This window comes from Geotrypetes seraphini, chromosome 8 (genome assembly GCF_902459505.1).
Source record: "Geotrypetes seraphini chromosome 8, aGeoSer1.1, whole genome shotgun sequence".
Lineage (NCBI taxonomy): Eukaryota > Metazoa > Chordata > Amphibia > Gymnophiona > Dermophiidae > Geotrypetes > Geotrypetes seraphini.
The window spans coordinates 24,234,633-24,256,450 of record NC_047091.1 but is presented as its reverse complement, the minus strand read 5'-3'; positions in this window follow the sequence as shown (position 1 = coordinate 24,256,450).

Below are 21,818 nucleotides of genomic sequence, written 5' to 3'. Positions count from 1 at the left end.
CCACCACCACCACCACTAGGAACACCTCACCGGGTAGGCCAGCAATGCTTATAAACTTTATAAAACACATTATTATATTTTCTTATAAAGCACATATTTTAACTGAACTCTCTGACATCCTCAGCCTTTCCATTCACAAAAATAGAAGGAAGAAAAGTTCCCATTTCCTGCTGTCTCATGTCCCCGGTCTATACAATATTTTTCTTCTGCAGACCCTTCAAAAGTCTGACCAAATCCTCGTTTCATTTGCATTATAAAGTACTGAAGATGCAATATTTCGATTCGATTCAGCCTATTGAATTGGTTTATCGATTCGATTTTCCTGCCCAATTGGGTGTTTTTTTCAAACATCCTGATGGGTTTATTTTATAGCTTTTTCACCCCCCTTTGGCTTCTCCTAACCACACTGGCGCTGTGGTGTAAATAAAATAAAGAAGCAAAAAAGGACTTTTCCTCTCTCTGTTAAATCTTAGCTCACGTTTGCGGTCTAACACCAGCTCTGGCAGGATACACATTTCAAATCTGACATATTGTAATCACAAAACAGAAAATAAAATTAGTTTTTCTACCTTTTGTTGTCTGGTTATTTTTCAAATCTTGTTGATCCAAGGCTCTGGTTGTCTTCTGATAACTTGCTTGCCAGGGTCTACTTCTTCCTTCTTTCTGCATGCTAACCATCCATCTGCCATCTCTGTCCTCCCCATTTCCCTTCCCTCCCCAGGAGGTCTGGCATCTATCCTTTTTTCGTCTCCCTCCACAGATCCATCTTTTCTTAACTACCCTTTCATCCAGCATCTCTCCCTCCTTCCCCACCATCCCAGGGTCCACCATCTCTTTCTTTCTTTTCCCAACTACCCTCCTATCCAGTATCTCTATCCTCCCCCTCCACACCATCCCTTGTGTCCAACTTCTCTCCCTTTCTGTTCCTTCCCTCTCTAAAAACCATGATCCATCATCTCACTCCCTCTTCTCTATTTTCAGACCCATTATTTCTTCCCACCCAAAGTCCGGCATATGCGCATCTCTTTGAACCCCCCCTTCCCTCCGTGTACTTCTATGCCAGGCTTGTCCCTCCCTTGAAAGCCTGCCTGCCTGTCCCCCCCTTGAAGGCCTGTCCCCCCACTTGAAGGCCTGCCTGCCTCCCCCTTGAAGGCCTGCCTGCCTGCCCCCCCCCCCTTGAAGGCCTATCCCTCCCCTTGAAGGCCTGCCTGCTGCCCCACTCTGAAGGACCCGCTCGCCCCAACCCTGAAGGACCGCTCATCCCCCTGGTCTCCCCACACCACCTACGGTAGAGAAGCAACCCGCAGCGGGATCACGATGCCAGCGATCCCTGCGCTGCTTCGGCGCTGCTTCCTCTGCCGCGGTCCCGCCCCTCCTATGATGTCAGAGGAGGGGCGGGACCGTGGTGGAGGAAGCAGCGCCGAAGCAGCGCAGGGATTGCTGGCATTGCGATCCCGCTGCAGGCTGGTTCTCCACCGCAAACGGTGCAGGGGAGGGCCGGGGGGGAGAATCCGGACATCGGGGGGGGGGGGGGGTGAACCGGACGGCAATGGAGCACCCCCTCAGGGCTTGCACCGGGGGCAGACCTCCCCCCGTCCCCCCCCCTTGGTACGCCACTGAGTCTTAATTGCCACTTCTGCACCCTTCTTCAGTTCCCTTTATTCATTTCTCTTTCATCCACTCTGTCCGTGCTGTTGCAGATTTTTGCCAATCTTCGCCGTCTTATCCTTTGCAGCATTGCTTGTAAAAGTAAGAAAGCAAATCAGCTCCTGGTGCAGGGAAACGCAGACAACTCGAACTCCCCTGCCCATGACCGATGAATTACAAAGATCCCGGGGGGGGGGGGGGGGGGGGGGAGGAGGGAGAGGGGGGATGCATTGAAAAATCCTGCATTGTAACCAGGACAAATTTATCCTGCACACTGTCTAAGTCTAATCTAATGCTTGACTTTATATACCGAGTCATCATTCAAGGAAAGCTCAACTCGGTTTACAATAGTTAAGTTATCGAATTAAAAAACCAGAAAAGAATAAGACTAAGTTTGGTAAAGTTAATTTTCAAAGTGTTTAGCAAATAAAGTAGTTTTTAAGGATTTACGGAACTCCTTAAAAGAAGTGGAAGTTCCACAGTTGAGATAGCTTAAAAATCAGAGAGGGACTGAAAAACTTAACTCCCTTAATCCCTGTTTTGGAAGGAAGAGATCATTTGAATCGTTGATCACCTCTTGCAAAAGAAAATCATAGTAACATAGTAGATGACGGCAGATAAAGACCCGAATGGTCCATCCAGTCTGCCCAACCTGATTCAATTTAAATTTTTAAATTTTTTTTCTTCTTAGCTATTTCTGGGCAAGAATCCAAAGCTTTACCCGGTACTGTGCTTGGGTTCCAACTGCCGAAATCTCTGTTAAGACTACTCCAGCCCATCTACACCCTCCCAGCCATTGAAGCCCTCCCCAGCCCATCCCCCACCAAACGGCCATACACAGACACAGACCGTGCAAGTCTGCCCAGTACTGGCCTTAGTTCAATATTTAATATTATTTTCTGATTCTAAATCTTCTGTGTTCATCCCACGCTTCTTTGAACTCAGTCACAGTTTTACTCTCCACCACCTCTCTCGGGAGCGCATTCCAGGATAGAGGAAGGAGAGGAGTAAAAATACCACGTCAAATTTTAAAAGCAACACAGGCACACTTACATTGAACTCTAAAACCAACTGGGAGCCAATGAAGACTCCGAAACAACAGCGTCTAAGTGTGTCAAATTAGGACCAAAGTTGCATTAACTTCAGCCAAGAAGTTCAGATCAGGTCTTAAAACCTTCCTATTCAAAGCTGCTTTCGAGACCTAGATTTTGATATTTACGCTCTAACTTAGGGGGTCGTTTTACTAAGACGCCCTAGCCATTAGCGCACGCGTCCATAGACTATAACAGACATGTTAGCGTTTAGCACGCGCCTTAGTAAAAGGACCCCCTAATTCTGAGGATTTTTTTCTCTTCTTCTCCTTCTTTTCCATTCTTCTACTTTTCACCCTTTCTCCACCCTCTTGGTATGTCCCATCCCTTCTCCTTTTATTTTCATATGATGTATCCTTTTGTGTCCAGTATGTCTCTTCATAGTGTCTAATTGTCCTTGTAAGTCTACCTTATGGACTTCTGTTTTAGGAAATTATCCAAACCTTTTTTAAACTCTGCTAAGCTAACTGATTTCACCACATTCTCTGGAAACAAATTCCAGAGTTTAATTATTGTGTGAAGAAATATTTTCTTGGGTTTGTTTTAAATGTACTACTTAGTAGTTTCATCGCATGCCCCCGCAATGAGCAAAATGTTCGCCCCCGTTGTGCTGGTTCTGCCTGTCTTGTTCTTGGAGATATGGAACTGATGGCTTTAAATCATTCACTTAATTAACTTTCTAATAAGGTGAAAATGGCCATATTTTAAAATGTTACAGTAATGCTTCTTGCATCTACTCCAGTGACATGTTTTTGAAGGTCACACAATTAATTGGTAAGAGATCCTTCCTGGGGAGCTTAGAAAGTCACCAAATTAAGTTCTGTAATTCCATGACAGGGTCTGAGAAACGTCTCCAGGTGAGAGGGAACATGAGAACTCACCCCAGGCTTCCCTTGTTATTTTCTTTTTATGAATGGGTTCTTGCCAGGGTCTTTCACAACGTTCAGAAGAATAGTCTTCTACTGGGATTTAGAGATTATTGCTTGCGAGACCTTGACTGGGCTGAGACTTTCCAGAGACGCTGGTGAGATTTGCAGACCATTTGGATTTCTGGTTCCAGTGGAGAGCAAACTGGGAGCCCTGAAACTTTGTACTACCAAATATTTAGTGGGTAATCAATGCTGGCCATTGTTGACTGGATTGTGCCGGAAGCAGTGTTGGCAACTATCTGGTCATTCAATATTGGGAAATAACAGTCTGCCATGGGTTACCCAGGTACTATCAGTTTATTCAATGGCAGTACATAGAGTGCTGCCCTAAATTAATTGAATAGATATCTAGGAATTACCACTAAATATTGGGGCGGATAATGTCTTGATCTGCTCTGACTCCATCCTTGGACCACCCTGGCATTAACTGGATAATGCTGCCGTGGCCTTCGCAGATTTCCAGTGGCACTGTCTGATTCCATGCGACTAAAAAAGCCTCTCCTACCCAGTTCTCTCCTGCTGAATCTCTGTCCCTTTCTCTTTTTAGTTTTGAGTTAATTTTTAAAGATTGTTTTGGTTTCACTGTGCCCTGATTTCTTATAGACCTTCAGAACTGAGCCTCAAATGATTTACCGGATCAGGAAGCCAAAAAATCCAAAGCTCCTGATTAGAGACTGACACAGGGACAAATTTTTCCCCGTCCTCGCGGGAACTCATTTTCCCGTCCCTTCCCTGCGAGTTCTTTTCCTGTCCCTGCCCCATTCCTGCAAGCTCCGTCCTCATCTGCACAAGCCTCAAACACTTTAAATCCTAAGTAGCAACATTCTAGAGCTCAGATTGTGATGTCATAATGCCTCATTCCACCAATGCCTAAGCTCCGTCCTCATCCGCACAAGCCTCAGACACTTTAATATCATAAGTAGCAACATTCTAGAGCTCAGATTGTGATGTCATAATGTCTCACTCCACCAATGCCTAAGCTCCGCCCTCATCCGCACAAGCCTCAAACACTTTAAATCCTAAGTAGCAACATTCTAGAGCTCAGATTGTGATGTCATAATGCCTCATTCCATCAATGCCTAAGCTCCGTCCTCATCTGCACATAAGTGTTCAAAGTTTGTGCAGTTAAGGCCGAGCTTACAGGAATGGGACAGGGACAGTGACAAAACTTGTGGGGACAGGATGGGGAAATTGAGTTCCAACAGGGATTAATTTGTCCCCGTGTCTTTCTCTACTCCTGATGCCTGCTTCCACTGTGCAGTATGTTGCTTGCATAATTTCTGTCTTGATGCAGCAAAAGTGCTGCAGCCTTTGGAGACTCCGTGCCTCCAGGGTCTCTCCTTGCCTTCCCATCAGATAGTGGAGAGTCCTTTGCAAAGAATTCCTCTTCCTCTGATGAGGACCGCATGCCGGTTTGTATTTTGATGTTTGCAGGACACAGGGCATGAGCTGAAAGACCACAATTTCCAAACTCCTGACCTTCTCCTGTGTTCTAATCATTCCTTGCTGCAAACTGTATTCAACCATTTGCAGCTGGTCCAGCCAGTGACAAGGGGAGTGGAGATGGGGGGGGGAGGAGGGAGGGGGGGTTCTGCCTAATTAATTCATGCAGGCTTTTTAACTTTTCCAAAAACTGCTGGAGCTGATCAAGAGATGAGCAATTGAAGGACATGCATAATTAATGGCCTGGCTTTATTTAAATAATTTCATTTTGCCATCACATCTGCATTCTCCAGGTAGTGCTGTAATTGTTTTAATGAGACCATAGCATGGAATGGCACTTTGCATGATTAACCCTTTCAGGACCAAGGGACATATTTGTCCCATAACTTTAAAATCCTATAAATTTTGATTGGGATAGTCTACAGTTCTAAATTTGATATGTACGGATTCCATATGATACTGCCTTTATGTAAACAAGCTGGTTCCGACATTCATTCATTAGCGTCGTTGCCAGATTGACGAGAAGATTCACTTGCCACACTGTCCATAAGCCAAAAGTTTGATTTTTTTAAATAAAAATAATGATATTTCAGAAAAAAAAAATCAATTTTTTGGCATCTGCAAGCCCTTTTTACCATAAAAATGTCTTCAAAACCACAAAAATTGGCCTACGATCCTTATGGTCCTGAAAGGGTTAAGAGTTGAAAATGGAGTCTGAGAAGGGACGTGCGTTTTGTGAGAATGCGGCAGAGATCATGGAAACGGGAGAGGCACGGGGAAAGGCATTGTATGAGTGGGACGTGGCAGGGTTCAAGGCTTGCTTGGTCCATGTAAAGTAAACAGACAGTTGAGTGACTAGGGGACTTATGATGAGAATGTGTTGAAATCAGTTAGCTTAGCGGGGTTTAAAAACAGGTTTGGATAACTTCCTTAAAGAGAAGTCCATAGGCCATTCTTGAGATGGCTTAGGGAAATCCACTGCTTATTCCTAGGATAAGCAGCATAGCATCTGTTTTACTACTTGGGATCTTGCTAGATACTTGGGACCTGGATTGGGCTTCATGATCCTTCGGTCTGTCCCAGTAGGGCTTCGAATTCACTCAGACTGGCCAACTTTTGAGAAGAGAAACTGGCAGACCCAACTTGCAGAAAGGACGTTTTCCATGAGATATGGCCATGTGCTTCAGTGCCCCGGTGGAATGATGTACAGAAAGACAAGGCCACGCTTATTTAGAAAACTGTTTTCTCTTTCTTCTGATTTTGCCAAACTTCTTCCGTGATTCCTGGAGATGAAAACAGATGCCGAGATTACTGCAGCTCCTTTTGCTGTGATTGGCAGGGAATTCTCGAGTAAACCTTTCTCTGATCACTAGAAGAACACAAGAATTGTCCTACTGGGACAGACCGACGGATCATGAAGCCCAATCCAGGTCCCAAGTATCTAGCAAGATCCCAAGTAGTAAAACAGATGCTATGCTGCTTATCCTAGGAATAAGCAGTGGATTTCCCTAAGCCATCTCAAGAATGGCCTACGGACTTCTCTTTAAGGAAGTTATCCAAACCTGTTTTTAAACCCCGCTAAGCTAACTGATTTCAACACATTCTCATCATAAGTCCCCTAGTCCTAGTATTTTGGGAACGAGTGAACAAGTGATTCACATCTACCCTTTCCACTCCACTCACTATTTTATAGACCTCTGTCATATCACCCCTGAGCTGTCTCTTCTCCAAGCTGAAGAGTCTTAGCCGCTTTAGCCTTTACTCACAGGGAAGTCATCCCATCCTTTTTATCATGTTCGTCAACCTTCTCTGTACCTTTTCTAATTCCGCCATATCTTTTTGACCAGAACTGCACACAGTATTCAAGGTGTGGCTGTACCAAAGAGCGATACAAGAGCATTATAACATTTTTCTCTTTGGTTTTCATTCCTTTCCTGATAATTCCTAACCTTCTCTTTGCTTCTTAGCAGCCGCCGCACATTGAGCCGAGGGTTTCAACGTATCCTCAATGATGACACCTGGATCCTTTTCCTGGGCAGAGACTTCTAATACAGAACCACAGCTCCAAAAGGTAAGCTGCATGTCAATCAGTGGTATGTACCATTGGTCAAAGAAACAGCATCACAGCTCACAAATCCTAACACATATGCACACAATGAGCTATGGAACCGATCCCTTCCCATCCCGTCTTTAAGAGCCTGCTATATATACAAGCCGAGAAAACGCTATTCAGGCCTAAGTCACTGGTGCGGCTGTGCCAGCATGCTTTTCACTGAAATTTGGTTTCTGGCTCCCTGTCTCAGGTGCGTCATCCCAAACAATTTGCCTCCATAGCTCCTCATTACTCCGCTTAATTGGTTTTTCTGTCCTTCAATAATTAATGAATTTCAAGAACACACTGTCCAGAATTTGCGTAGAGGTGATCAATCAAAACTTTGGCACTTCAGTAATTAACTTTGCAAAGCGGAATACCGGAAATTGAGGCCTGGAGCAGGTGTCACTGAACCTGAATGGAGGTCTCGAGCCAGGGGCATCAAAGTGCACGCCTGGGGCAAAGACCCCACCGAAGACTGGAACTTTGGCTAGCATATTCCAGAGCTATTTGGTGGATATTGAGTTTCAGAAGACATTCACACATTTTGATGGGTATACCGTATTTTCACGCATATAACGCGCGCATTATACACGATTTTACGCGTTATATGTGTGAGTGCGTTATACAATTTTTTTTCTCATTGCGATCCGGCATCCCCCCTGCGAACCGACATCCTCCCCCCCCCCGCTCGCGTCACCCCTCCTCTCCCGCGATCCTACATCCCCCCCGCACCGCAAAGACATCGCTTACCCGATTGGGCACCGGCACCAGCACCAATGCACAGGACGTGCCAGTGCCAGTGCCAGTGCCCGAAGATCCTCCCTCGCCTGGGCTGGTCTGGACTGGGCGGTGCGAGGCAGATCCTCCCTCTTCCCTGTGCTGGGCTGGTCTGGGCTTTGAGCATTTGCGCATGCTCAAAGCCTTCTGGTCTCGCTCTCTCCGAAATTCTCAGATTCAGAATCTCGGAGAGAGCGAGACCAGAAGGCTTTGAGCATGCGCAAATGCTCAAAGCCCAGACCAGCCCAGCAAAGGGAAGAGGGAGGATCTCCCTCGCACCGCCCAGCCCAGCCCAGCCCAGGCGAGGGAGGATCTTTGGGCACTGGCACTGGCACGTCCTGTGCATTGATGCTGGTGCCGGTGCCCAATCGGGTAAGCGATGTCTTAGCGGTGCTGGGGGGGATGTAGGATCGCGGGGGAGGGGGGGGGTGATGCGAGCGGGGGGGGGGGGGGAGGATGCCGGTTCGCAGGCCAGAAGAGGGAGTAAGCGGGGGTGGCTGGAGGAGGTTATAGCAGCATGCGCGGTATACGCGTGTGCGTGCTATATAGATTTTTTTTACAGCAATGCTTTGTTCCCGCGCGCTATACGCGTATGCGTGTTATACACGTATGCGCGTTATATGCGTGAAAATACGGTAAATCATATTTCACAGTCTTAAATTATTCATGTGGCTCCTGTTGAAAAAAATCTTAGATGTCTTTGATTTGGCGTTAAAGAATAATGTGTTTTAATCTGTAGTCAGGACTGGCTTAACTATCAGCCAGACTAGGGGCGGGGTGGGGGAGGGGTGGCAAAAAGAAGCTGCAGCCAATGCAAAAAAGGAGCTGCCTGCGAAACTCCCTAAACCCCTACTTGTCCGTTGAGTAGATTGTAAGCTCTACTGAGCAGGGACTGTCTCTTGAATGTTTTCATGTACAGCACTGCTTACATCTAGCAGTACAAGTAGTAGTAGTGCTGTCCTAATTAGATTGTAAGCTCTTCTGAGCGGGGACCGCCTATTTCATGTCAAATGTACAGCGCTGCGCACACCTTGCAGCGCCATAGAAACGATAAGTAGTGTTGTAATACTGTTGCTTCTAACCGCAGGTACATGAGAAATCTTCAAATGGCTCATTTCGCCCCTAAAAGCAAGCCAAACAATCAAGGTGAAGAGGGGGCCAAGAGAGGCAGTCAAAAGAGACAGTGGCCACCAGGATGGTCTCGGGACTCAAGAACCTCCCATATGAGGAAAGACTGAATAAATTGCAGCTATACTCACTCGAGGAACGTAGAGAGAGGGGGGACATGATTGAGACCTTTAAATATATCACCGGCCACATCAAGGTGGAAGACGATATCTTCTTTCTTAAAGGACCTTCGACCACAAGAGGTCATCCGCTGAAAATCAAAGGCGGGCAATTTCATGGCGACGCCAGGAAGTATTTCTTCACCGAAAGGGTGGTTGATCATTGGAATGAAGGCGATTAACGCCAGCAGCGTGCTAGATTTTAAAAAGAAATGGGATATGCATGTGGGATCTCTAGCGGGGTGAAGTCTTAGGGTGGGTCACTAGGTGGGCAGACTTGATGGGCTATAGCCCTTTTCTGCCATCATATTCTATGGTCTTTATTAAGAAACTTATATAGCAATGGCCAATGTATATTGATAATACCAACCCTCTCTAGTATACTGAATATAATGAATAAACTAGGTTGGAGTGTCCAGAGTATAGATTTCTTCACTAGGATACCTCAGCCCCACCACTCCACCGCTAAGCCATCTCTAGAAAGCGGGAGATTTATGTGGTGCCTCATCATAGGTCATCCATTTTTAGTGCTGTGTATATTCTTTATAAAAAAATTTTTTTTTTTAAATTTAAATAGTTCAATAAATTAGAAGGAGTGAAAAAGTTAAAGAGCTTGTATACTTAGCTTTTACACACAGCCGAACCTGGGAATCTGACCCGACATGTTTCACACATATAGTGCTGTCTCAAGGGTCTCCCGAGGCCGCCGTTGTCATCCGACTCACAAGTAAGAATGCTTCTGCAAGCATGTTCCTCACGCCAGTGTTGGATTCCCTCTGACATCACTTCCTGGCCCCATGACCCAGAAATGATTCAGAGAGGAACCAGGCTGGTGCGAGCAACAGGCAGAAGTTGTTCATGTTAGTGGAGATAATATGGAGGAACGGAGTGGGGGGGGGGGGGAGAGATGGCACAAGGGTGACATGGTGTGGCAGGATGGGGTGGAGAGGTGCCAGCACCCCCACTGACTTGGCGTCCGGGGTGGTCTGCACCCCTCGCAGCCCCCTTACTAAGCCACTGGCCTTACTCTGAAACTAAAACTAAACTAAAGCTTAACTTTATATACCGGGTCGTCAACCTAAGGAAGCTTGACTCAATTTAGAATAATTAAATAAAAATGAAAGAAAGTAATAGCAAAAGTTTCAAAGTTGTTTGGCAAAAAGAAAAGTTTTTAGAAGTTTGCGGAAAGATTGGAAAGAATTCAGGGGAGTTCATTCCATAGTTGAGAAAGTTTAAAAGTCAGAGATTGACTGAAGATCTTAACTCCTTTAATTCCTTTTCTAGATGGAGTTTGACTTGTTGGATGCATCTTTATTGGTTTTGAATGGGGGTTAATCTTGTTTTTTTTTACCCTTCTGGGTTTTTTTTTTTTGCTCACCTCAGCTCTGAGTTGGTCAAAGGAGTGGTTCCTTACATTTGCCTAGTCTGAGTCAAGAGAAAATCCTGCACAGTTATAAATGCTGTGATAGAGCTCAGCACTTGCGACATTCATCACATAATACCCCATTCTCAGAAACTAACTGCGATTAGATACCAATGGGATAATAATTTCGCCATTTTGTTTCTGGTTAAACCAGTAGTGCTGGATAGTTTTACAATATTTCTCACATACCTGAATCTATGTTGTTTTTTTTTCATGTACTTGACAATTTTATGTAAACTGCTTTGATTTGATTGTGTGAGATAAACGGAATATGAAGCAGTGAACTTAACAAAAAAGCAGAGCGCGTCCCTAACCATTCATACCGATATCCTGCTGAGGGCACAGCGCAAGCGTCTCACCCAGAAATACAACAGGTGCTGGTTTTCCCCTGGAATCCATGGAGCTGTCTGTGGATTAGGCTGCATTAAGCCACTTTATAGAAACATAGAAAATGACGGCAGAAAAGGGCCACGGCCCATCTAGTCTGCCCACACTAATGGCCCACCCCCTAACTACCTCCATGAAGAGATCCCACATGCCAATCCCATCTTTTCTTAAAATCTGGCACGCTGCTGGCCTCTATTACCTGTTGTGGAAGATTATTCCAGCGGTCAACCACCCTTTCGGTGAAGAAATATTTTCTGGTGTCGCCATGAAATTTCCCACCCCTGATTTTCAACGGATGCCCTCTTGTTGCCGTGGGAGATCCTCTTCCACCTTGATACAGCCTGTGACATATTTGAACGTCTCGATCATGTCTCCCCTCTCTCTGCGTTCCTTGAGTGAGTACAGCTGCAACTTACCCAGTCGTTCCTCATACGGGAGATTCTTGAGTCCTGAGACCATCCTGGTGGCCATTCGCTGAACCGACGCAACTCTCCGCACATCTTTATGATAATGCGGCCTCCAGAATTGTACACAGTATTCCAGATGGGGTCTCACCATGGATCTGTACAACGGCATTATGACCTCGGGCTAGCAGATGGATACAGTAGGGGCTGAGGAATAGCAAATTCGTTGTATTCTTCGTTAGCAGCCCTCATCTGTTATTCCTTGGCCAATGTTTAGCTGTGCTTGAACTTTTCAATCGAATCCCCATTCATTTCCGTCATTATCTGATATATCCCGCAGATAGGATCTCGCTTCTCACATGGTTTATTGAGGAGGCCAATGGAATCTTCCGCATTAATCTTATTCCTGATGTAGTCTCGTAGCATGGAAAAAATCCACATGGAAAAAGCCATGCACTCGAGAGTAGCACGAAACAGCAGAGTCTGACATTGCCGCCTTAGTACCCCTCCCCCACAAGAGTTTGATAGTTAAACTCAACAGTCGTGATTACCCCAATATCACCCAAGCCAGAAGAATCCTGATCCAAATGCACTTTGTAAGCTACTCTCATTATGGGGTCCACTAAATGCTAAGGTGCCCATTATATTGTATGCATTTAGCATGTGCTAAATCAGTTAACACGCCTTAGTAAAAGGACCCCTTTGTAAATATATATTACACAATTTGCAAAAGCCATTTATCCAGTCTGTGGGATGTTTGAAACTTGCCCACCCTCTCTGCAGGTACATGTTGATGGTTCTCTATGTTTCTGTGGCTGTCAGGAGATAGACAGGATATCTATCTCCAGAGGGCATGATAAGACAGAGTACGGTAATAGGGTTCAAGAAGGGATTGGACAATTTCCTGAAGGAAAAGGGGATAGAGGGGTACAGATAGAGGACTACTACACAGGTCCTGGACCTGTTGGGCCACCAAGCGAGCGGACTGCTGGGCACGATGGACCTCTGGTCTGACCCAGCAGAGGCACTTCTTATGTTCTTATCTATCTATCAAACATTTTGCTTTGAATGCAACTTTTCCTTGCTGCCCTTGGTGTCAACTTAGTTCATCAATCAGTGAAGCCAGCCTGGAACAGAATCAAAACTTAGGCCATCTTTCTATGAAAAAAACTTTATTGAACTTTTGAATAAGAAAAGGTATAACAATCAAACATTTTTAGATGTCTCTGCACATGATAGGAATAAATTTATTATTTTTTAGGGCGTAAATAAACAAAAGTAGATAGAAATGAGCCAATTGAGGTATATATATATTTGGATTTTCAGAAAACATTTGATATGGTGCCTTAAGATGATCCTCAGGAAATTAAAAAGCCATGCTTATGTTGATTAAAATATTTGATATCCTGCAACAGCTGAAAGGTCTGAGGGTTCCTGTTACAAAGCCATGGTAGCAATTTCCCCGTGACGAATGCACCAAAACCCATTCAGTTCCTGTGGACTTTGTTGCATTTGCTACGGGAGAATCACTGCCATGGCTTTGCAAAAGGGACCTCCTAAGCAGCTTACGATAAAACAAAATGATAAAAATCCAATCAAAATAGGACAGAACAGAAAAAACCGTTCAAAGTAGTTTAGGCATTCAAAACAAAGAGTAGTAATGGGGGCTGATAAGGTCGTTAATAAATGGAAATAAATAAATAACTGGCTAACCCCCCCCCCCTCTCCTTTATCAAGCTTTACTGCTGAGCAGTGAAGGCTAAATGCTGTGCTGCCCATTCTATATCTATGGTGGCTCAGCTTTTAGCTCCCGCTGCTCGGAGAAAAAAAAGGAAACCGAGTAGGACTAAATAGTTAATTTCCTAAATGAAACCTGTGTTTAACACATTCATAAATCATCTGGGAATAGAAGAAACAAGCAAGGTGATCAGATTTTGATAACACGATTATTCATAGTAGTTGGAATGAGCAGCTTGAAGAATTACTCAGGACCTAAACGGTAAACTTCAGGTTTAAAAGTGCAAAGTAACGCAAATTTGGGGAAAAAAATGATCCCAATTAACAGTTATAAAATGCTGGGATTTGAGTTCTTCAGTTCACCACCCAAGAACGTGGTCTTGGAGGCGTTGTGGACTGCGGCCCGCCCTCTCTGACAACTTCCCGCTTCCGCTGGGGTGGCCGCAGTGGAGAGAAGATGCCGGGGCCGACGGCAGGGCAGCGCTGTGTTTTTACACGAAATTTGAGGTAGACAGGCGGTGGGGGGAGGGTGAAAGAGTAGATGTTGGGGAAGGGAGGCGGCAGAGAGAGACGACCAGCAGGCACACTTCCATGCCTGCCTAGATACTGTACACCACTGCAGCCTCGGAAGAGGAATTTGTAGCCAGCAAATTTTAGGGAGGCCACCCATTCCGTTTTGAAAATATTTGTTTCATAAAGCAACCCCCAGTCTGTGGAGTTTAGCAGCTATGAGTACACTTGGTTTGACTTCTTCTTCCATGCAGTGGCGCTGGAGAAGACACGTTGATAGGTTCAAAAACAGGGTGGTGGGATGACTCTCACGTGGTTGGGGGTCTCCAACATGAAGGAGAGACAGCTGAGGGGGGATATGATAGATGATTTATTTTCGCACCAGGAGTTGTAGCAAACATTGCACTATGTCCGTCTCTCACCTTTTAACAGTCCTTTCCTCAAGTCATGTCTTCCCGTCCCACTCCACTCAGTATTTGATAGACTTCTATCACCAGTTTAAGGGCTTTCCCTACCTGCACTGTATGGGGTTTTTCACACTCTTCTCAATAAATCTCACGTCTCTCCACAAGAAAAACTTTTAATGGTGATGTACTTTGAAGGGATTCAACCCAACAGAAAAGATCCTCAAAGGCCACCCGTCTCTCGACATCTCTATGACCTCTCCACGCCGCTTACATCCTTTATATGCAGACCTGTCTCATGCATATTCATTAGCTCTTTGGCCGTCCTTGAGGACTGGAAGTGAAGACCAAGAGACTAGGGGGTGTTATGTGCACGTGATGATAGATCTACTGCAGGGATCTCAAAGTCCCTCCTTGAGGGCCGCAATCTAGTTGGGTTTTCAGGATTTCCCCAATGAATGTGCATTGAAAGCAGTGCATGCATATAGATCTCATGCATATTCATTGGGGAAATCCTGAAAACCCGACTGGATTGCGGCCCTCAAGGAGGGACTTTGAGATCCCTGATTTACTGAATATGACACAGTGCACACAGGAAACCAACTGCTCTGTTCTGACAGCTGCTCAAAGGCCGTGGAGTCCTTCACCTCTAGCAGCCCCCTCCTTGCCGTGCAAAGAGCCACCGTCAGCTGTCTGAGAAGCTCTTTCCCCATTCGTACCAGCCAGTGCCTGCTTAGAATATAACAGCCTGGCAGCTTAATATTGCAGCTGCTTTAACTGCAGGGCTAAAAGGAGCAATTATGATAATTACGTTCCCAAATCCTTCATCCTACTTTTCCCTTTTTTTCAGGTGTGAGCTCATGTATTGAAGTCTCTGTAATTGCGCAAACTGCATAATTAGTAGATTATTTGAATAATAAATCTGAAGAAAGTGGGAACATTTAAGCAATTATCACCAACAGGCAGAAGCCAGGAGCCCCAGGGCAAATCCGCAATCACTTCCGTCTGGCCTGCGAGGATTATTACAACGCTGAAAATTACCTGTCTAGGTGGAGTTTACCCAGACAAGCTATTTGTTTCCTGTAATAATACAGATCACTCTGAAACAGATTTAATGCTGGATTACAAAGGAAGAATGTTGCCACAATTCAGATGCTGGTTCAATTTTCCTTGTCCTGGGTTTTCAAAGCAGAGGTTGTCTCTAATTCTACTAGAGCCTCCCAAAAACTGAAACTATCATTCCCCTCTGCAAAAGGTATATCCCGCATAGGAAAACTAGGAACATCCCTCCCCTTTAGAACCACAGAACTCTGGAACAACCTCACATCCCTGCTCAGAATTTCAAGCTCCCTCCAATCCTTCCGCAAACCCCTAAAAATTTGGCTCTTTTCTAAAATCTAACACCTCCCGCTCTTTGGTACCCTGTCCCTCTTTATCTTCCTAGCTCCTTTCCTATAACCCTTCATTGTAGCTCCTTTTCAACCTAACCCTGTAAACCGTGCCAAGCTCTACACTTGTGGAGATGGCGCGGTATACAAACCTAAGGTTTAGTTTAGTTTAGTTAGTTTTTATTCTTGGCATGAGTTAAGCTTTTTATTTTCTTGGGTCCAAAACTCAGTGGAGTATTGGTACAGATACAGTATATAAGAACACAAAAATAGCCATACTTGGTCAGGCCAATGGTCCATCTAGCCAATATCCTGTTTCCACAGTGGCCAACCATGTCTATCTCAAAAGCAGTTTATAGACTTTTCCAACAGGAACTTGTCTGAACCTTTTTTAAACTCAACTATGATAATTGCTTTCTCCACATCTTCCTGGACTGAATTCCAGAGCTTAATTGTGCTTTCAGTGAAGAAATGCTTTCTCTGACTTACCTTAAAGTTAAATAGCACATTTAAAACATGTCCCCTAGTCTTTCTACTTTTTGAAAGAGTAAGAAACAGATTTCGCAATTACCCGCTCTACACCACTCAGTATTTTATAGACCTCTCTCATATCTCCCCTCAGTCATCATAAAAGCATAAGAATAGCCCCACTGGGTCAGAGCAAAGGTCCATCAAGTCCAGCAGCCCGTTCCCATGGTGGCCAACCCAGGTCACCAGCACCTGGCCAAAACCCAAATAGTAGCAGCATTCCATGCTACCGTCCCATGTCTGTCTCAACAGCACACTATGGACTTTTCCTCCAGGAACTTGTCCAAATCTTTCTTAAAACCAGTTACGCTATCTGATCTTACCACATCCTCTGGCAATGTGTTCTGGAGTTTAACTATTCTCTGAGTGAAAAAAAATTTCCTCCTATTGGTTAAAAAAGGATTTCCCTGTAACTTCATCAAGTATCCCCTAGTCTTTGTAATTTTTGACGGAGTGAAAAATCGATCCACTTGTACCCGTTCTACTCCACTCAGGATTTTGTAGACTTCAGTCCTATCTCCCCTCAGCCGTCTCTTTTCCAAGCTGAAGAGCCCTAACCTTTATAGTCTTTCCTTATACGAGAGGAGTTCCATCCCCTTTACCATCTTGGATGCTCTTCTTTGAACCTTTGCTAGCGCCACTATATCTTTCTTGAGATAAGGAGACCAGAATTGAACGCAATACTCCAGGTGAGGTCACACTTTAGCCTATCCTCTTAGGGAAATCCATTCCAAATTTCTATCATTTTGATCACCCCTCCTCTGTACCTCTTTTCTAATTTCACGGGCAGGAGTATTTTTAATATGGCATCTAAATCAGATTTTGGACGTTTTGGGAAAAATCCAGTAGAGAAAATGGCCATTTTCAAATCGGAAAAATGTCCAACTCTTTGCTTTGCTAGATGTTTGAAATGAAGGTAGCTTGGAAGTAATGCCTGGGCTCATGCTTATGTGAGGCTGGCTCCAGTCTCGCAGGACCTGTAACCTCCAAAAGGGAGTCTGAAAACAATCCCTGTGCTCAACTGCAACATTTCCCAATCCAGGGAACCTCAAGAGATCGAGTAGTTCCATATCAGACAGAGTAGGTGGTGCCAGCCCTGGTTTTTGTATATTCAGTGTAATGTACAGTAGACTCTCAGTTAACTGTCACCCATGGGGGATTGATAGATGCCGGATAAATGCAGTTTCTGGTTGCTTGAGAGTTGCTATAAAAATAGGCCTAACTATACCCCATATCATAAATTGTTCCAGACAAAGTACCAGACATGTATGTGGTAGGCAATGCGTGGGCGTACTCAGTTGTGGCGAGTCAAGTTTACACTTAAATTTCCACCAAAAATTGATTATATTTTCATTTTTATTTAAAATATTACAGTTTTTGGGTTTTTTTGCTGGTTGCTTGAGTTCTAGTTAACAGAGAGTCTACTGTATTATTATGCTCATCAAGGGTACTTAAAATCCAGACTCGTCTAGTGGGATCCTAAGGACTGGGTCTGAGGTTCAGTGAACTCATCCCTTACCATGGGAACCTTTCTAGACTCGAGTTCCTCAGTCTGTGGTAGGCGCAGCTCAGCTCTGGCCTAACCCTTCATTTTATAACTTGGAGCCAAAGGTTAGGCACCGACTGTGCGCGTAAGTTATACAATTCTAGCACTTCTGCACATCAGTGACAGGCACGATTGCGTGACTTTGTGCCCAAGTCGCTTGCCCTTAGATTTTATTAATGGTGCCCAACTTTGTCGATGAGCCTGAGATCCACACACAAATTAATTAGATAATAAGCCATTAAGAATCAATAATTGACTGTTAACAAGCATTAGATGCCATCAATTGGCAATGATTTGGCTTTGGGTACGACCCAAAAGAGAGCATGGCCTGGGAGGGGCACGGACGGGTCAGGGGCATTCACTAAAGATGTACACATGCTACAGAACTCTGGGGATCTGCCCTCAACTTGCAAATCAGGAATTACACCAGATTTTTCAGTTGGCGTAAATCCTTCTACCTAAATTTTGGCATGGAAATTGGCTTAAGTGCTACCGGTATGTATTCTAGAAACAGCGTCCAACCATTTGCTGAATCCAGCTCTTAGGCCCAAATTCTCAATAGTGCACTCTAAATTAGGCAGGGGTAGGCGCTCTACTGCCGCCTAACCTAATTGGTTTTAATTGGCTTAATCGGCACACTAATTGGTTGTGCCAATTAAAAACCAATTAAACCATGATTCAAAAAAAAAATGGAAGCACCTAAGGGTGTCTCCTAAAAGGCCGCTGATATCCCATCCATAGAGATGCTTTACGAAGCACGGTTAACGCTGGAAGCGGCATTAGGCATCATAAAGCACCTCCGTGGATGTGATTCTCGTGGAAGATAGGTGCCAGAGAGATAGGCCTTCAAAATCCTGGCCTACATTTCTGGCACCTATCTTCCACCTAGCTGTGATTCTGAACATGGCACTGTTGCTTGGAAAATCAGAAGAGACCTTTCAACCTATGAACACAAGTGTTTTGTCCGAATCACTCAGCAACTATTTCTCTGGCATTTGAAGTTTTGCACATCTCCTTTGGGTTCCTTGAAACAGACCCTCGAAACATGGCCCCTGCTAACACACCTTAAAGCTAAGTGGAGTGGTTTTTCCTCTTATTGCCACTGAGAACAAATCTAGCATTCAAAGAGCACGTTGCCTTATTTACTATTATTTTGCATTAAAGTCATACACAGTGATGGGACGGTGGGTTCGGCTATAGGAGCCAAGGCTCTAGGTTGGATTACACAATTTTGAGTGTGAAAATTGTATTACCTCACTTCTTAATACCTATATTTAAGATCCATTTTTGACTTTCATATATTGAGAAGTCTTGGTTCCTGTTACACTGTTGCTTGGTTGACATGCTTTTGGCGGCCATTTTTAAGGTGGCCAATGATATTGGCATCGTTTACAGAATCCAGGCCGTAGCATATAAGTGCGAGGGTGTATTAACACACATACATTACAGATTACCGTAGACAGACATGGCATAATTGTTTGTGCCAGTTAGATGCAATGGGATCTGGACGCAGAGATGCCCTTACGGAATTAGTGGCCAGTTTTAGAGCTGCCCTTCTAGGCTATATCTTGCATGATTTGCACAAAGCAGACCTAGGAAAATCACTGCAAAAATGGTTTTTATTTGAATTCAAAAAAATTTAAAATAGCTTTTAAATTCAGGAAAGTATGTCTGGATACACCAAAGAGCCTCTGAGAGAGACAGATAAATTAAATTTATATATTGCAGACAAGCCACCTAGGTATAATTACAGATTTACAATCTCTTTCCTTTTTATATAAACCGTATTTACATATTTCTTTGCATTTACAAAAGCCTGTGATTTCCATCAATTCCTACAATAACGGGGGGAAAAAAAGCATTTACACTTGATCCTGTACAAATGTTTCTTCATAAAAATATATCTCTGTACAAAATTTTTTCTTTTAACATTTTTCTAACATAACGCTTATGGTCACAATAAAGAAAATAGATCACGCCTCTCACATTTTCTGGCTCCTGAATGATAGAGTGCAATGTGGGTGGGGGTGGGGGAATACCACGCAGTCTATCCCCTCCTCTCCACACCTTTGCACAGCAGGAGAAACCTCATTAGTAATGGCAGCTCCGCCCATCGTCCCGTGCGCTCAACGGTCCGGGCTCCTCCACCGAATGCATGGGAGTGGGGGGGGGGGGGGGAAAGAAAGCCTCCATTCTCTGCAGCTCCTGTTCACTGTTTTCATTTCTAACACCTGGGATTTCTGGTTCCATGTCCTCAATAAGCAAAGCAAAACTACACATTATCAGTGAGAATCTACAGGCGATACCGTCAATTAAGTGTTGGCAGCATATCCGGCCACTGGCATTGAATTTCTGGTCTATTTTTTGCCAGCTGGGACATAGCCAGCTATGCCAAAGTTCAGCAGCTAGATGGTTAAGTCTCAATGGCCAAAGATATACTAACCTTTTAGATGGCTGTCTTTGGTTGAAGAACATAGCCAGTGAGCCACTGAATATTACCAGTGACTGGCTAAGTCAGGTGACGTAGAAAGTCACTGGTTAATCCGCTATGCTGAATATTCAGCAGGAGATACCTGGCTGTCCCTCACTGAGTATCGATGGATAGCTGGCTATGTGATCTTTTGTAGCCCTGAATATTGGCCTCATCAACTTCCACCTCCCACAGTCTACCTGGGGAACTAGATAAATAGCCCAGTGGGTAGAGCAGAATATAGTTCCTTGGCTCTGTCCCCATGTAGAAATTCCCATGATTTGTAAACTGCAATAGTGCAGGAAAATTTTTTTTAATAATCTCTGTCCTGTTGTTGTGATGCATTGGACAACCCACCATAGTGGAGCAATAAGCTCTCTCTCCTTTCCCCTTTCTCTCCTTCCCCCGTCTCCTCTGCACACTGTATTACACATCTAGCCATCCTCTCACTCTGAGCTCCACTTTGTGTCTGTGAACGCACTCGCGCATGCAAACACAGCACCCAGGTATCCACATGCATGCACAGCCAATTATTCCAGTTTGGGAGAGGTGGGATAGGTTTTGTAGCATCTGTTACAACAGAACGTGACAAAAAAAATCCCCTCAGGACCGGAGAAGAGCTTAGAAGCAGAACCGTGTCCGTATGCTATTGTGTGGAATATTGCACAGCCCACTGGAAGAATTACTTTTCTAAGCAAAAAATGTATGAAACCTCTCCTCTCACTCAGGGCAGCTCCTTCCCCCTCACCTCACACAATACTTGTCTTGCCCACCCCTCTGCAGAGAGCCCAGCTTCACCCTGTCCTGGGCATCAGCTCTTCCAGAGCAAAGAAGGGTGGATTGAAGAAGTCATGGGCAAGGTGAAGTAAGAAAGTGTCTCCAAATGCAATCAGACAATGTATCATTAATCCTCTACAAATGCACAATTTCCTAGTCTCTTCTATGTAAGGTGCTGGGCAATCCTGAAGGAACCCTTTACCCTCTCAGGTGTGCTGCAGATGTGCAGCTGCTGGTCACACATGACCCGGAGGGAAATAGCTAGCACTTCTTTGAGAACTTATGCAGAAATGGAAAATATTATCGCATTGTGATATACACAATCAATGCAAAAGGTACTCTCGGAGAGACACTTTCCTGAGCAGGTAATTTGTAGCTGCAGTTTCACGCTTGTGCAATCCAGATTGGGACCAGCTGTCAAGAAAACTAGAAAAGCCTCCAACAGGAGGAAAAGGCTCCAAGGACTGCGGCAACCCTGCTACAATCTCCGTGCTTGTGAGCAGACAGAACCGAGCAAACCACAAACAGAGACGCGGAGGCCAGCTAAACCATCCTTTTAAAAGCCTTTTCCCAGTCCAACAAGTTCCCGTTTGCTTCTGGGGCTGTGGAGAGGACACTTCAAGGGCAGTTAGGAACAGGGAAAAAGGCACATAAGAACTTAATGTCACCTTTTCTAATTTTAGGTAAGACTGGGATGAGGGGCATGGCTAGGATTTATTTTTCTAAGTAAACCAAGTTTGGGGATCTGGCTGCTGTGCAGAGAACTGGGGGCAGGACATTTTGTCTAACAAAGCTCTGGGGCAGAAGTGCCATTTCACCCACTAGAGAGGCCACTAGTGACAAGCTGTCTTTTGCCAGCCACCGGTTGCTTCATCAGCTAACCGATATGCCTTTCATGGGATCTTTTCAATGTGGCTCCCTGCCATTTTGGATTTGTTACATAGCAGCCAGACTCTCACATCTGTCAAAAATGCTC